At 36.7% G+C, this 14095-nt stretch overlaps 1 pseudogene across 2 annotated transcripts in view; it reads right to left on the minus strand.

Moving 5' to 3' along the window:
- LOC309632148 (cullin-1 pseudogene) overlaps nucleotides 1-14095 on the minus strand; it is a 67025-nt pseudogene that overhangs the window by 39985 nt on the left and 12945 nt on the right. Inside the window, exon 2 of one of the 2 annotated variants that reach the window (XR_014249533.1) lies at nucleotides 7408-7507. The product of XR_014249533.1 is annotated as a cullin-1 pseudogene (transcript). Of the gene's footprint in view, nucleotides 1-7407; nucleotides 12545-14095 lie in introns of those variants that run through there. The other variant, XR_014249534.1, reaches the window with a different exon arrangement.

Raw genomic sequence — 14095 nt, forward strand, 5'->3', positions numbered from 1 at the left:
TTTGTACCCTTTGATCAACATCTCCCCATTTCCCCTACCCTTTGTCACTCCCCCATCCCCTGGTAACCACCATTCTACTCTCTATTACTATAATTCAAATTTTTTATATTCCACATATAAGTGAGTCATGCAATATTATCTTTCTGTATCTGGCTAAAAACAAATATATCTTATTTGCTTCTTGTTAGAATGTTGGTCACATTATTTCCCTTTGAAATAAATTTGACTTTAGAAAATTAATGTTGGCTCAGAATCTTTTGATCTTTATAAAGACAAATACTTGGTATTTGGGACATGATTTTACTAGTACATTATGCAACGCTTAAGATAAACTGGAGAGAAATTAAGCTATTATTCATGGAGAGGTGGGGCATTCCATACTTGCAACCATGACTACAAATAATATGAGCATCCCATAGCTTTGCCAATTTTCTTAATTTGGCGATGAAACATTTAACTATAGTGATAGTCAAGCATCGCAGGGGAAATATAACAAATAAATTACTTTGGTCAGTATGCATAAACAACATAAAAATAAAATGCCATGATTTCTTAACTATATTCCTTAAAAGTTAAAAAAGAGGTAACAGGCCCATAATGGAGTCACTTGTGCTAAGCTCACATCACCAAACCCAGACTTAATACCTAACCTCATTGCAGTGTCAGCCTCTCCCAGGAGTGTAATCATAACCAGTCAGTGTGGAATTTCCTGGTCAACACTAGTGAGGTAAGCTGCCCGGTAGACCGCAGCTATCTCCCAAAGGAAGGTGACCTTGCCTGAAACAACCCACTCTTTGCTGGTAACTTCCTTGTCCCACCCACCTCTGCCTATGCAAGTCTGTCATTTTGTATAGCTCTTTGGAGTTCTTTCTGTTTGCTAGGTGGGATGCCGCTTAATTCATGAATCACTGAATAAAGCCAATTAGATCTTTAAAATTCACTCAGTTGAATTTTGCTTTTTAACAATAGAAACTGAGCAGTGAAGTAAGTCGGGCCTCAAAAGGGTTTATAACTTAGGAAAGAAAATATGATATTTATGTTAGGTGACTGTGTTAAGTGAACTTCTGATCATGACAACACCGAACTTTTCCAAGATACTTTCATACTTGGCATTATCAGACAAACTACTACATAATATAAATGTGATCATACTCAAAGGACATGGTGGATTGTACAAAATTTCAAACAAATGTCGAGACACATTTGAAAGGATAAAAACCAATGAGAGAATTCCCCAAATGAAAGCTATAGTAGGCTAATTAAATACATGCCTCTACTCTGCAGCTATGTTTGCTTCTCATAGTAATAAAGCAACACACATAGTAACACACTGAGTGCATACATTAGGTCAGGGAAGTGTACATGTTCTTGATAATGATATTGCTGTTTAGAGACAACTAAGAAGTGATGGTGCTATGTTTTGAGACCAGACCTACACAACTCCGGGAGCATTTAAGTACCAAACTATACTTCATCATTCAAAATAGAACCAAACAGGATAAGGAAAATTTTAAGAGTCAGTTTGGTCACAGAGACCAACACACCATCAGAGGAAGCACAGTAGAGAGCAGCTTACTATAGTGGTTAAGCTTTTGCCTGCTAATAAATAAAACTTACTTTCTTTGAGTATGTCTACCCTCTAGCAAATATTTCCTGAATCTCTACTACATGTCGAGTACTGAAGTTTTTTGATAGAGAATGTAGTGAGCATGAAATAAGATGGCATAATAACAGAGTAAATTTTGAAGGTTTGGGTGTGATTTTTTTCAGACAAAGACTATTTTTAATATTCCCTGGATAACTTGGAACCACTTTCTCTACCCCTTCAAAATCATAGAGATTGTGAACATCCATGAAATCAGATTTCTGATAATTTCTGTTATTCCTGGGGAACATAATCTCTGCTTTACCTCCTTGACATTGCCCTTGCCACATCTACCAGCAGTCCCAGAGAGGAAGTCGGCACTTAAGATATAGAATGAGGGGAATCATGACAGACTCAGTTCCAGAATAAAGTAAATGGTAGTAATTGGTAGTAGCATCTATCATTTATTGAGCACTTACTTGATGCCAAACCCGACAGTAGTGGTATGTACATTATCTTATTAATCTTCAAAACAATTGGATAGAATAGGTATTATTAGCCCTACTTTGTAGATGTTGTGGGCTAAAATAGCTAGCCCAAACTACTCATAATGCAAAGACATTCAGACACAAGGTGTGAGGGCAACTTTCCTATCTCTAGAAAATACTAGAAGATGTAGTACATTTTCATAAGTTGCTGATGGGAAGTCTGGGAAATACTGCACCTAGTTGTGAGAGATGGAAAAAGGGAGTGAACTATTAAGCCACTCTCAGCTGTTCACATATGGTGAGTCACTAGTCATTAAAGATGGCTGTTGGACAAAACATCTCCCAGCTGAGGCAATTATAACTGATCTGCTTATCTTGCTTTTCCCCTTTTACTTCATCCCAAACACTTGCTAAGCAATAAATTCATTTCCAGCTCTGAATTTACTGTTGAAACTTGATACATTCTTGATCTTGACCCTTAAATCTCCACAAGTCATGGCTCACATTCTCCAGGGGAATCCAAGTAAACAGTTGCCTGAGTGAAACTGACCCCAGGATTCTTGCAATTCCACATCTCCTAGCCTGTGAAATGACCCTCTGCAGAAGGAAAGTGGGTAGTGTACATGTAATGCAAATCTATTCTAAAAAACATTTTAAAATATGTTTTCAGTATAATTCTCACATTGAATTCTTTAATGAGAAATAAAAATCATTCATCTTAAGTTATTTGAAAAGTTTCCTGCTTAATAATAGAACCAAACTTTAGAACCTCAGCTTTAGCCCCACCCCCAATTCAAGAGGTAGAACAAATTAGATGTAGAACAGATACCAATCCAGTTTGAACAAAACAAGTGTTTATTTTCAGGCTCTGTATTCACTAGGCACCACAATGTTCCTTCTCTATTATCAATCATGTTTTATAGAAATATGAAAACAGAATTCCTAAAAGATGTAAATGCAACATTTATATCAAACTATCTCTCTTAAGTACCTATCCGAATTCTCTTTTTAATTTCCCTTTCCCTCCTCAAGGAACATTCACTAGCAAATTATGTATCCATTTTTTGCTGGGGAGTTTTATGCATGTTGAGATGAGTCACTTAGTCATGGTTTTTGCAAAATTCTGGTGAGGAAAATCTACTTATGTCTTGCGATAATATCATCTTCAGAAGTGTGTTATCTTCTGAAGGGACTTTTTGGAGTCCTCAGAAAGCACACCCTGGTTGGTGATAGGATCCAGGCCTCAAGGCAGACTAATATGGAAATATATTGTGGGTACTGCACAGGAGACGTCATAAGATTCTTTCTAAAAGTCACGATAAAGTGCTTTTCTTTAATGTCAGTAGAGGACGATGGAAAGAGCACTGGGCTAAGAGTCCAAGAGATGAGTTTAAGACCTAGCTATGCCCGCAATTTTTCCATGGACAAATTATTTCACTTCCTTGGGCTTCGGCTTCCTTAAGTTATCTGGAGGGGTTGGAATTGTCAGAAAATTTAAAGAAATGAAGAAATGTGATAGAAGATGGTCCTATCAATTTCTCTTTTGTATTAAACTTTTAACCCCTTATTTATCAATTTATCTGTTTCCTGAAAATTTTGATCAGTTCCCATCACACTTCTACCAACAGCATCTTCTACTCAAGGCTACTCTTTTTTTTAACCACTTAGTTAAACTTTTAATTTGTTTCTCAGCAATTTTGTTCAACATGTCCTGGCTTTGAGACGTTTTTGTTCAACATGTTCAACATGTTGGTACAATAGTTGGTACGATTTGGAATGGTAGAGGTGGGTTGATCAGGTGGGCATTTTTAAACCTCTCATGGCATGATCTTCTCTTTCAATACTCAGCCATTCTCATTTATATCTAAGGCTGCAGTGAATTTGAAATGTGAGGGTTAGGACATCTAACTGTTCTTTCTTCACACTGGTTTAGCTGTAATAAATGTTGGGTAATTTGGAGTCTATGGGCACATATTTCAGGTTTGCACATTGTTTGCTCTCAGCCTTAAAGGGAGGGATGAAAATAGTACACAGTTCCTGAGCAACAGTGGCCCAAAGACCACCCTGGACATGTATGAAGTAGGAGGCAAGTGACCTACCATGTGGCTTAACTTAGTATGGTAGGTAAGATTCCATCACAGACTGTCTTAAGGGGTTGATCTGAGCATGTGCATGTTTCATTCTATTTATGAGATTGTGTGAGTACACAAACCTATACCGGAATATTTGGCAGTACCTGGATCACACAGTATAAAATGTCCAATGATAATTACATGACGATTTGTTGCTATGGTTTTGCATTTTTTGAGGCTTCCCTCAATTTTACTCACTACTCTCCTTACTCAGAAAGGACTGGATATACAATCTTGGTACGGTAATTTTTTTCAGAGTAGAAAATCTCTCACAGAATATGTCTGACTATCCACAGTAACCTTTTCCCATGATGTTATTCATACTGTTGGTATATGACCTCATTTATATTTTTACTTTTCATATCAGTTTTAAATTCTTTATCCAGTAAAATGTACATGGCTCTTATGTTCTCCCAACTCCCAGTGGAGAAGAGGGGAGAATTTCACACCATGATATAGTCAAAATGGGCTTCATCTAGATGTAGAACCCTATGGTAAGGAGGGAAGAGGGCTTTTTGTGTTCATGCATTATACTGGCTCCCAGAAGGTGAGTCAAACAGTCCAGGCTGTTGGAGGGGAAAGGCCAGGAAATCACTACCTAATCCTCCTCAGAGGGGCCCCACATTTGGTGCTCTCCCTCCGGTGGAGCCTCTGGTCTCTCCTTCCTGCTGGAAAGAGTCCTTATATCTCACTTCCCAGGAAAAAGAGGATCATCTGCATACTCCAGCAAATTCTGAAACTGAGGTCAAGAAATAGAAAGGGAAAAGGGATCTTGAAAAGACCCTTTGATCTTTGAAGGCCCCTTTGACTCCGAGAAACAAGCAGAAGCTGATGTCTCCACAGAGCCTGCACAAATACTCCCTGTAGAGAAGAGGAAGCAGCAGACTTAAGTTTTTTCCTAAAGATGAAACTCCAGCTCCAAAGAAAAGCTGACCTAGAGGGTCCCTTTTGGATGGTGTCTGAGATGTAGTTTCCTTTGGGAAAATTTGCCTGGTCCCTAGGCTGGGTAGCTCTGACCTCTTAAAGTCACAGGGAACCCTTTGTCAAGGCATGTGTGTGTCACTGGGGATCCCAAGGAGACGCCCTAAGTCCCATCCATCCTGACACTCTCAAAAGTCTAGGTCTAGCAGCTCTCCACCCAATATGGAGGCACAGAGGAGCCTGTGAGTTTCCTTTATTTTTTTTGCAAGCCAGCAAACCAGGCAAGGTTAGGCCAGCTGTGGAACAAAGAGAAGCCTCGTGAGAATTAAACTCATGACCTCATTCCCATTAGCACTAATTCAGCCCTGTGCACAGACAACACAGTGTTCCCAAACAGAGCCAATACATGACTGCTTTGTAGCAGATTCTCTCTTTTTGGAAGAGTAGCCTGTGGAAATACTATATAGAGACATGGTTTCTTGATTGGTATAGAAGTAATGATTCTTTTGCTATGCTGTTCTGGATTAAAAAAAAAAAAGAGAGATGTTATGAAAAAACATGATGTGTTTAGGTCACCACGTGACAGGTGAACGCATAGGCAGTGGAGTAGGGTAAGTATAGACTATGTGTAATTTATGGTTAGTTACTCCAAACTATGGAAGTATTTTGTCTCCACTCTGGAAGAGAAGATAAAGTTCATATTTCTTTGGACTTGTAGGGAAATATTTTGGGTAGAACACAGCTTGGGCAGCAATGGAAGTAGGAAATACTCATAATTCCCATTGCCTGCTTGTTAGTCTTATTTTCTTCCTTTTAATTTTCTTTTCCTTCCTTGCCTACCTGTAAATAGTCAGAACATGAGGCCCCAGATTTCCTGTCACTCCTAGATGAAAGGGTTTGAATAGTCTCTTAAGGTGTTAGGAACTCAATATATTTAAAAGAAGAGCTCGCTCTTCTTCTCAGGAATAGTTATGACAGAAAATTAATAAAATAACTAGAAAGGGCCATGCTTTACACAAAGGCATGGGACAGCATTCCTGGTATTTGTAAAATTATATCATGTAAAAATATGATATTTTAAGAGTAAAAATCATAATATAAAGTCATACACACATATATATATTAATTTTACTTCTGTAACAAAGTATACAGAAGCAAACAGGAAGACAAATAGACAAATATCTTGTGTGGTGGAGCTATATATTTTTTTCTTTTAAACTTTTCTTTAAGATATAGGTATAATTATTTGTTCTTTGTACACACACACACACACACACATTCATATGCACACGATATCTGATAGAGCCTAAAGATCAAAGGTCAAGGTGTCAGGACTTCCCTGGTGGTCCAGTGGGCTAAGACTCCGCACTTCCAATGCAGGGGGCCTGGGTTCGATCCCTGGTCAGGGACCTAGATCCCACATGCTGCAACTAAGAGTCCACACGCCACAACTAAGAATCCTGCATGCCGCAACTAAGACCCAATGCAGCCAAATAAATAAATATTAGGAAAAAAAAAAAAAAAGTCAAGGTGTCCTGGCAGAAAAGGTTAAGGGGAGGGGAAAACTAGACTCGTGAGTGATGTTGTGTTGCTTTCTCATTCGCATTCAGCCTGCACTACAGCAACAGCTTCCTATCCCTTTTCGTGGCCCAGAGGATTGTAATCTTTGTGGTAAGGGGTCCTGAACCAGGAGGCCTGATGCATCCCACCTAGCAGAAATGTTGCTGGCACAGCAACAATCTCGACATTTGTGCTCTTCTGTAATTTAAGCAAACTCTTCTACTTACAAACTCACAACTCCACAGAGAACCTGGGTGGGAATCGGGTGGTGGTGGAAGGTGCTGTGTTACTCAACTAATCTGACTCAATCCTGAAAGGCCAAAACAGTAATCCAACAGCAGACTCTTAAAAAAAAAACAAAAAAACTGTGATTTATAGGTGTTTTCGTCTCACACCATTTCCTGTCAAATAGAGTAATAGTTATTGGGTACAATAAGAATATAAAATATTTTGTTTCAAAGAATAATGAAAATGGCTGGCAAAACTTTTAATTTCACATTCAAGTCAGTCTGCTGATTGGAGTAATTCTGATCGTATCCTTCTTTATGCATAAGATCCAGAATAATAGCAAATGTTTTCAATGTGCTAACTACAGGCCAACTTGGTAACTTTGTATTTCATACGTAGTAACTCATCTAAACCTCATAACATGCCACAAAGTAGTAAGTACTATGATACTTATATTAAATAGGAGGAAACAGAAACAGGAAGGTTAACTTACTTGGCTAAGATCACACAGCTGGGCCGTGGCCGGAACTCAGACATAGGCTGTGCTTGTAAAAACTGTCATTTTTTTTCTGAAAATGAATGGATTCCTTTTTCTGAAAGAGAACACAATCTGTCATTTGTTTCATGTCTACGAAAAAGAAAATTTTCAATGATTTAAACATAATAGTTGACATTTATCAAGTGCTCCCTCTGTGTCAGAGAATTTCTAAGCACTTTGCCTGAAATATCTCATTATTGCTTGCAATAATCCTTTGAGGTATTATTAGCTCCATTTTAAAGACAAGGAAACTGAGGATCAGAGAACAAGTAACTTGTCTAAGTTACAACAAGTAAAAGGGACATAAGATTCAGGTAGTTAAGCTCCAGGGCTCACACCCTTTACCACTACTTTGCATGTTCAATGGATTAGTCAATCATTCACATTTATTGAACACTCATGAAGTTTAGAGTGTTGAAGGGTACCTCCCCCTTGGGATATATTATTACCTTCCCCTTGGGATATATTGTTTGTCTGTTAGCATGAAAAATGAAGTCCAGGAAGCACCATTAATTAGGACCATTTGAAGTCCACGGAATTTGACTATCAAATGACTGGTTCTTTGCTAATGTATTCTGATTGGCTGCAGACTTAAGTCCTGCACTCTTTGCCAAAGCATTCTTGGACTTATTATTAATGTTTGGGTAATTTTCCAAGACATGCCAAACTTATATGAACAACTATTCCTGTCTTGTAAATTGGTAGAGTTGTTATGATTTCTCTCAATGACTACACTCTGGGCAGGAAGATGGCATCAGGATAACTAGATAAGGTAAAATTTATCTATAAACTTTGTTCAACATGGTATCCTTGATGTATTCTTTGTAGAAAGGGGAGAAGCTAACAACGAGAATGAATAAATTAAAAACTGATATTCTAGAAAGAAGACAGATTGATAGCTGATTGTCAGGGACTTTGCCACCAATAACTTGGATGATCTTACATTTTCTGTGATCCAGAATCATAATATGTAAAATGGTGGGGTTAGGGTTAATGATCTCTAGAAGTGCCTTCTATTTCTAATATTTAAGTGCTTTATAAATAAGAGGTGTATTGTGCAGGGAATGGGGTATGGGGAGATCGAGAAGGGTAATGGTGATAGTTTGTGGATACAGACATATAATGAAAAAGTGATTTACAAAGTAAACAAAGTCATTAGAATATATTATAGTTTAGGGATGTCAAGCTGCTAAGTCCCTGCCACTAGCAGTTTATTTTTGATCAAGCACTAGCCAATCACAGTTAACAAATTCACCCTTAGCAGTTTTTATCTACCAGGCCCGGACAGGGTATGTGAAGTCTGTTCGTGGGGCAGTAGGATCAAATCAAAAGGGTCATAATCAGTAATCAGTGTTACAGCCAAGAGTTGAGAGACGATGGCTCAAGTTGAAAAGGCAAGGTTAGCAGCTAAGTCCGAAGAAACGGACCAAGGCGGCATATTCGAATGGCTTAGGAAATCTCGGAACCTGTGTAAGAAATTGGTCGCTGTGCCAAGCTTCATTCATTCTAGGGCACACAGGCAGATGACACCAAGCCAGTGGACAAGCCTGATCAAAAGCACTTACTGATTTTTAAGTCATAGAGAAAGCATCTGATAAAAAACAAAGCAAAACAAAAAACCTAAGTTCAAACCCTCGCTCCAATATTACTGTCACAATAGAAAGGTTAATTAATATCTCTGAAAATCAGGTTTTTCCAACAACAAAATCGGGTTAACCTTCCTCAAAGAGAGTTTATTTAAGGATTAAACTAGGGACTTCCGTGGTGGTCCAGTGATTAAGACTCCATGCTCCCAATGCAGGCGGCCAGGGTTCGATCCCTGGTCAGGGAACTAGACCCTGCACGCCGCACCTAAAGATCCCGCATGCCTCAATGAAGATCCCGCGTGCCACGACTAAGACCTGGTGCAGCCAAATAAATAAATATTTTAAAAAAGGATTAAACTAGACCTGTACATGAAATTGCCCCCAAACTAAAATATACCATACACAACGAAAATGGGCTATAGATGCTGCATCCTTTCAACTGACTGCTCAGACAATAACTCTTCCAGGAGACAGTCTCTTCCCTGTTGGACTTACATAATGCCTAGTCACTTGAAATTTAGTTAGAATCTTGAAAGTTCTATTAAAAATCCCTGTTATATCAAAGATCATTCTCAAACACTAAAACAATTGAAAGAACTTAGAAGAAGAGTATTCTAAGGACTCAGTTTGGGATTAATAGGAAGATTCTCAGCTGTGAAAAAAAGATAAATGTTGAAGTTCTATATGACTAGATCTGTGCAGACTGTGGCCTCTGAAGACTGGACCATACTAACCAGTGTGGAGACTCAGGCAGGCAGGGGGTGGTGGATCTCATAGAGCAGTAACCGACCACAGGGACAGAGAAGTGTAAAGGCCAAGTGCGCCGGATGTGGAAACAAATGACCGACCTTCTTGCTCATCTAATGTGACCCTGTGGACAAATTTAGTGCCTTTACTACATTTGTGTAGTGAGGGGCTGGGACCAGGTGACCTCTAACATTTCTACCAGTTATAATAGTCTATGATTCTGCAAATTAACTGTGTCCCGTATTTGTTCATCAGATTTCACTCTCCAAAGCATGTTCATAATTATTAATCACTTATCCTATGAGGCAGGCATGGCATATATTTTTATCATTATTTTATGGATAGGGAGGTAGAAATTTGGAGGTTGTGGTTCCCCTAAAGTTTCATTTTGGGGCCTGAGTCAAGGATCTAGATTCAGAAACACTTAGTAGATTTTAAAAATTATATCAGAGTTGGGTATGTTTCCCTTTAAGAATTCTTGGCAATCATAAATTATTTTGAACTATCATGTGATATGTTGGCTGCTATGGAAACTGCATTAATACATGAAGCATGCAAAGACTGTCACCACATCAGATGTTGCTGCCCTTTGGCTATGCTAACTTACTCATCTGGTTTTTTTTTTTTTTGAAAAATATTTCTCTCTTCTCTTTTTCTAAACACATGGACATTATGCTTATAATCCAAGAAATCTCATTTTGAAGTGACTCATTCTTATGAAATGCAGTCAATGACTTGGAACAAAAGATTCTGGTAGAAATACAACCTGAAAAAAATATTCCACTTAAAAATATATACATAGTATTCATTTAGTATTTCTGTGGCTCAACTAAAATGTGAAAAGAAGCTATGGAAGAAAAATTAATTGGCTGGCATCATGTTTATATTAAAATTGAAAAGGAAAACCATGCATGAGTTGAAGCATAATATTTTCATTTTAAATAATATACAAAGATATTTAGTATGTCTGAGTTTTGACCAGAGCTATGAATTTTTAAACTTTGTATACATTTATGAAATATGAGCACTTATAGGCATCAATGAATCTTAAAAGATCATCATTGCTTTTAGATCTATACAGACTATTAAATGTAAATATATATTACATATATGCATATAATATACATAATATCTGTAAACAGTTACCACCTGCTATAGACTGAATATTTGTGTTCCCCAGAATTCATATATTAATCTAATCCCCAATGTGGTGGTATTTGAAGGTGGGGCCTTTGGGAGGTGATAAGGTTATGAAGGTGGAGCCTTCATAAATGGGATTAGTGCCCTTTTAAGAAGAGACCCCAGAAAGATCCCTTGTTCCTTCCACCATGTGAGGACATAGAGAAAGGACTGTAGCCTGTGAACCAGGAAGCAGGACCTCACCAGACACAAAATCTGCTGGCACCTTGATCTTGAACTTCCCAACCTCCAGAACTGTGAGAAATAAATTTCTATTGTTTATAAGCCACTCAGCTTACGGTACTGTTATAGCAGCCTGAACAGATTAAGACACCACCTGCCCTCCAAAGCTTGATATCTGTGTTTTGAACGCAGGGCTTCTCTGTCTTAAGTTGGACTCAATTTTCTTGAAATTGCCTGTGTTTATTTACTCCAAGAAATAGTGGAGAGGTAGATCCACAAATTATATGGACCAGAAGTATTTACTTTCTCCTACATTAACTGCTCTTTGGCAAACGCATTTAACCTCATTTTTTTACCATCTTCCTTGCCACCTTGTGATGCCAACTTTGGTTGAAGTGATAACAGTCAGTACTATACTTTTCTTGCTGTCAATTTATAGGCTATTATAGGACACATACTTTTATTTGCATTTCTCTGATTCATAATGAGTTGGATTTTTATGTGCCTATTACTTAATTATATGACTTATGTAAAATAATTATTCATAAATTTGGCTGTTTTGCTTACTGATATATATTAATTATTTAGCTATAAAAGGAAATAAACATTTTAATAGAATGGAAAATGTTAATGTTTGATATATTAAAGGTTTAAAATTTTATGTAATAGGCAAATGTATTTTATCTTCATACATATTATGATTTCATTCTTAGAAAGTTCTCATCTTCCATATCTTAAATATCCATATGTATTGATATTTTATAGTTTTAGTTGTTACCTTTAAACTTTTCATTGCTTCAATATATTTTAGATGTAATGCCAACTGAGAATTGTTTTTTTTTTTTAAATAGTTAATTTTTCCAACACAATGTTAAACATAATACCTCTTTTTCTTATGAATTTGTGATATTTTAAATCCTATATTGAGATTCTAACATTTGTTCTAGAGCTACTCCATTATCTGTCCCTCAATTCTTAAGCCACTACCACACTATATTAAATATTATATCTTTAAAATGAAATTTATAATCTGATAGCATGATTCACTCCTTAACATGATTCACAATTCTCATTTAATTTTTCCAGATAAGACTAATAAAGTCCTCACCCCCAATCAAAATTTCCAATGCTCTTGCTTTTCTGTTTTATTTCTTTTCATTTTATTTGTTCTGCCTTATTTTTAACATTTATCTCAAACATGTAAGGAGTCCTTATTTTGCCAGAAATATTTCATATTGAGCTCAGTTTGTAGAATTTTATTTGTACAGAGCACCTTGGATGAATAAGAGTTAATACTGGGAAGGAGTTCAAAAAGACATTGCCAAAGTTGTTCTGAATGCATGCAACCTGAAAAATGGACATTGCATATAGGATTTTTTAAAGCAGGGGTGGTAGCACTAGAGAATTAATATCTTATACAGGGAAAACATGAGATGTTTAACTGGTAAGTTCAGTTATGTTACTCAATTTGAGTATTCTCAGCCACAAGAGCAACAAATTTCTTTACCCTGGGAAGTTTGCTTGCAATCACACTCACATCACATAGAAGATTTGCACTGAACAAAGTTACAGGAAAGACATATCTCCAGCAATTACTGCATTGCATGCTCTTACTCATAAATTTAGACAGAGTCATAGGAATTACAAGACCGATGGAATTATGATTTGGGGGCTTTAACGGAGGAAATAAATCAATATTTTAAAGAAGATCATACATACAAGGCAGTGAAATATCACAGATAAGCTAAGATTTGAAACGTGATTTCCCTATGCACTGGTGGTTTGATGATGGACAATTCCTAAACCAATCTGATTTTAGTTTCCTCATTCATAAAATAGGTCATAATAAAATTCTGTAAGGAATGTAAAAAAGATTAAAGGAAATAATGAAATGATTTACAAACTAGGAGCACTTGAAACATAGTACTAATAAATGTTAATAATTATTATATATTGCAATTAACAGCAATTTTTAAGCGAGTAGAAACTCCCCATAATACTAGGAAGTAAACAAATCACTGCCATGGAATATAAAAACATACAAAAAAGCTCATAGACAGGAAAAGGAAGATCTAAATAGAATCAGGACAGAGACAAATCTAGCTGATCCTTTCTAAGGACTTTATTAATATATTCATAGAAAGATAAACATTGAAATTTTGAGTCCTATAAAAGATAGTACATCTTGTAAATGGTGCTTGACTACCTGGAACTTGGTTTGAATTAAACTGTTTGAAACTGGAAATGTGACTGATTACATTTGTTTGAAACAAAGGCCCTAAAAATAAGAGCAACAAAAAGGTGTTTATATGAAAGATCATCAACTGTCTGTAAGTGAGACAAGGAATAGGGCAGGGAAGTCATAATTTCGGACATACAACCAAGAACATTAAGACCTAAAGAAAAATTCAGAAAACAAGGCAATTCATTTGCCAACAGAAATATCTTCAGTCAATCTGAAGAAAAGTGTTTTCTGTATTGGGAATGTGTAAGAGTTGTATTATTAGAGTTGTTCCCCAAATGTGTCACAAGTTCCATAACATTTGCGATGGCACATGCACTGTGGACTGTAAGAAAAAGAGGTCTCAAGTTAATAACCAATCAGATGATTATGGGAGAGAAATGGAAACATGGAAAAATTGAAATGTATTTTAAAACTGAAGGAGCTAGCTCTGATGGCCTGATTAAAAACCAGAAAAACAAAACAAAAACAAAACACTGCTGTGACCATTTATTTCTAGTGATACAGAAGTGTATGAAATAATTTCTGAACAGATTAATAGCAAAAAGTCCACACAGAAGGTATAAAATGCACCATAGCTTTTTCAGATAAGTTATCAACACCCAGAAGGAAAATTTATAACTCTTCTAAGAGAGAGAATTATCAGAGTAAGACATCCCGAAAGAGATAAGAGATGGAAAATAGTATCGAGTCTATGTTCTTCAGT

This window comes from Balaenoptera borealis (assembly GCF_965194805.1).
Source record: "Balaenoptera borealis genome assembly, chromosome: 7".
Taxonomy (NCBI): domain Eukaryota; kingdom Metazoa; phylum Chordata; class Mammalia; order Artiodactyla; family Balaenopteridae; genus Balaenoptera; species Balaenoptera borealis.